Source organism: Erinaceus europaeus, chromosome 10 (genome assembly GCF_950295315.1).
Source record: "Erinaceus europaeus chromosome 10, mEriEur2.1, whole genome shotgun sequence".
Taxonomy (NCBI): Eukaryota; Metazoa; Chordata; class Mammalia; order Eulipotyphla; family Erinaceidae; genus Erinaceus; species Erinaceus europaeus.
The window spans coordinates 11,706,226-11,709,671 of NC_080171.1; the positions used below are offsets into that span (position 1 = coordinate 11,706,226).

Consider the following 3,446-nt stretch of genomic DNA (forward strand, 5'->3'; position numbering starts at 1 on the left):
CAGGAGCTTCGCGTGCGCTCTGCCACCGCACCCCGCCCCGCCCCGCCCCGCACCTCCCTCCTGCAGCAGGTGCCCGCACCCCTCGCTCTTTCTTGGGGTCTCCGAAGAAGACTTGTCTCCGAGGATGCGCCCTCCGACCCAGGTAGGCCAGGTTCGAATCTCCTCCTCCTCCTCCTCCTCCTGGAATAATGTCCCCTCCCTCCAGCGCCCAGTGTTGGCGGGAGAGAATCCCACTGCCTCGTCGAAGGTTCCCCCCACCCCCGGAACCCCCTCACCCACCAGCCCCCCCTCAATGGCCGGTTACCTAGGCAAAGCCTCAGCGCCTGAAAACACCTCCCGCCGTTTCCCAGTCGCGGCCGCCGGGCCCGGGAGCACTGAGCCTTTCGGGCTTGTAAATTAGGAAGAAATAACTCCCTCTGGCTAAGTCCCTTTCTTTCTCGTGGGTAGACGAAAGGAACACCCCCGTGTTCCCCTCCTTGTGGTCGAGTGTGTGGAGGAAACCGTGGAGCATACCACTGTGACCCGGCCCCTTCGCGGAGTTTCCAGCCCCGGGGGAGCGGGGGCGGAGGTTGGGCGGGGGCAGGCGGGGTGGAGGAGAGACTGACAGAAAGGGAAAGAGAGAGATTCTCAGAAAGACCGAGCGGAGAGGAGATAAACCGCGGGCAGAATTTCTACGAGCGCACCGGCCTGGGGCAGGACGGAGGTGGGTGAGCGCGCCGGAGAGCGAGAGACAGAGAGACAGAGAGACAGAGACACACAGAGAGAGCAGGTGTGGGCTAAGGAATCTTTAGCATCCACACTAGGAGAATCGTATTTAGCCAAGACCCCCGCCCCCTAATAAACTCTTCACTTCATTGTGCCCATGCCTTTTGCATCCTCCAAAACTCAGGTCTGTAAAATCCTACTCCGACGTGGGAAGAGAAGATCCCAGGACTGGGTTCGAGAGGAAACTGAACAGCTCCCGGGTCCTCTCTCCCAGAAGAGACATCGCTGAGAGCGCTCGAGATTTCTGGTCGCCAAACTCCTCGCAGCAGGTCTACCCTCCGAATCAGCCGCAGACACAAATAAAATACAACCATAAAATAAGAGTTCCCGAGAGCGTCCCCTAGGCTCTCAGGACTAAAGCTTTGTCTTTCACGACTGCCGCGAGTGTCCCCAAGGTCCGCAAAGGAACCTCTGGAAGTCAGTCTCCGCAGACTGTTGCTCGCCAGACCGTTCTCACCACCGAGAAACTTTCAATTTATGAGCATTAAGACATCCTAAGCAACTTCTCCAAGAAAAGCGAGTTCTGTCACTTCAAAGCCAAACCTGTCTTTCACCACCCTGAGCCAAGGCCCAGAGGACAGGGACACCGTCCCCACGCGTGTCCAGGCGCGGGAGCCCGCAATTGCACGCCATTACCTCCGGAGAGAAAAGTGTAAATGGGCCAGGCAGACGTGCTCAGAGGAGCCCCGGGCTCATTGCAGTACAATAAACTACACTCCTACGATTATGTCTTTTTTTTTTTTTTTTTTCCAAACTCCGGGCTGTCCAAGTCCAAGCCTTTCCCTCGCAGTCACCCGCTTGGAGTTTCCACTAGGTAAATGAACTTGGACCCACCGAAGCCCCTATTTTCATTCCTAGTGAACACGCAGGGAAATTACTGCCGTTCATCACACGGGCTGCAACTCCCCGCCGCCGCCGCCGCCGAGAGCATCATTACCATGACAACTGGAGCCGAAATACTCTGAATTACAGCGCCCGAGCTGCTCCGGCACAGAACCCCGGCCTCCTCTTTTGTTAGATGCGGTTCGCTCTTTCGGGTCGGTGGGAAGGAATCCCATGAGCTCCAGAGCTCCCCGCGGACCCACTTCCGGGGGGGGGGAGGCAAAAAAGTTTCAGATCAGAACCCACCCTCCGCTCCAGGAGCCTTGCAAGCCACAGCCGGGAGGCGGGCGGAGGCGCATCCCACATCCAAAGTTGTCCATGTCAGGAGCCAACTTCCCCCGCCCCCCCCTTCTCAAAGCCAGTGCCGCTAGGATCTGGGCTGACTGTCATACATACGTACTTGAGAGCTGTGGCGGTTCCGTCTTTGGAGCGAGTTTCTAAAGAGCTGTCCCGAAAACTGCACGGTGCGGGGATTCGCAGCTGCTGTCCCGAAAGGGCTGCGGTGGACGAGCGCAGCGGCTCCCCGCGGCGGCTCCCGGCTGGCAGGGGATGCTACGAGTCCGACTCATGGGAGACCTCCGCCGAGAGAGGTTCCGCGGCCGCCCCGGCTCGGGCCGGCGCTGTCAGCGGTGCAAAGTCAGCCCGGGAGGGGCGTCCGGCGGCTGCGCGAGCGGGGCTGCACCCACGAGGGCGCAGGGCGCGCGGGGTGCGAGCGCGCGGCGGAGGGTGAGCGCAGAGGCGGTGCGCGCGGGTCTGTGCGAGTGAGTGAGGGTGCGGGTGTGAGTCTGTCGGTGCGCGAGGAGCCCGGGAGGAGCAGGAGGAGCAGGGTGGGTGGGGGGCCGGGTGGGGGGCGGGAGGCTGGAGACTCGGCTCTCCGGGCTGCGCGCTCGCTCGCTCGCTCGCGCTCTCTCTTTCTCGGCACGTCATTTATTGCCACAGGAGCTCCAGCGGCCTCTCCATAGAGTGCCTGGAATGCGAGACGTCAATGTGACGCCATGGGACGCTACGTCACCCTCCTCCTCCCTCTCCGGGCCAAGCCGGTTCCGTGTGTGCGAGGGAGGGTGTGTGTGTGTGTGCATGTGTGCGTGTGTGCGTGTGTGTGTGTGTGTATGTGTGTGCGTCTGTGTGTCTGAGCGCCTGCGCGCGCTCGCCCCCTAGCCGTGCGCAGGGCGGCACAATGGAAACTGCGCGGCGCGGCGCGGCCAGGCCAGCCCCCGCCCCCGGGGCCTGTTGGAGCTGCGGCGCCGCTCGCTCGCTCGCTGGTTCCCGGGCTCGCCGGGGCGGGAGGGCGCAGAGTCGGAGAGAGGCCGCAGCTGCCCGCCCGCCCGCGGGGCAGGAAGGCGGAACCGCCCAGCTGTCAGGCTGGGGTGGAGTGCAGTTGGAGGAGTGCTGCTGGCGCGTCTCCGAGGCTGCCCCGAGGCAGGGAGCCAGGGCGAGGGGGTAAGGGAGAGGACAGCTCTTCCGAAAGGGAGGGCTCTGCCAGCCAGCCTCGCCGAGTGACCTGGCAGCTGGTGCAGGAGGAGTCAGGCGCCAGCCCGAAGACTCCCAGAGGTGCAGCTGCGCGCGCTCCTCATGCGAGACTTCTATAGCTGTTTACATCTCTCTCTCTCTTTCTCTTTCCTTCCGAACCCGAGCTAATTTTCCATCCTTCTTCTTCTTCTTCTTCTTCTTCTTCTTCTTCTTCTTCTTCTTCTTCTTCTTCTTCTTCTTCTTCTTCTTCTTCTTCTTCTTCTTCTTCTTCTTCTTCTTTTTTCTCTCTCTCCCCCATCCATCATTTTTGCAGGGTCGTTGTTTTCGTC

General features: G+C 61.3%; 1 protein-coding gene across 6 annotated transcripts in view; it reads right to left on the reverse strand.

The window, feature by feature from the left end:
• NR4A3 (nuclear receptor subfamily 4 group A member 3) overlaps positions 1–2,854 on the reverse strand; it is a 49,105-nt gene extending 46,251 nt beyond the window's left edge. For 2 of the 6 annotated variants that reach the window (XM_060199091.1, XM_060199093.1), the window contains exon 1: positions 2,048–2,845. The gene's annotated coding sequence lies outside the window, so the exon portion shown is untranslated. Of the gene's footprint in view, positions 1–304; positions 460–2,047 lie in introns of those variants that run through there. The other 4 variants (XM_060199095.1, XM_060199094.1, XM_060199096.1 and 1 more) reach the window with 3 other exon arrangements.
• Positions 2,855–3,446: the final 592 nt, after the last annotated feature.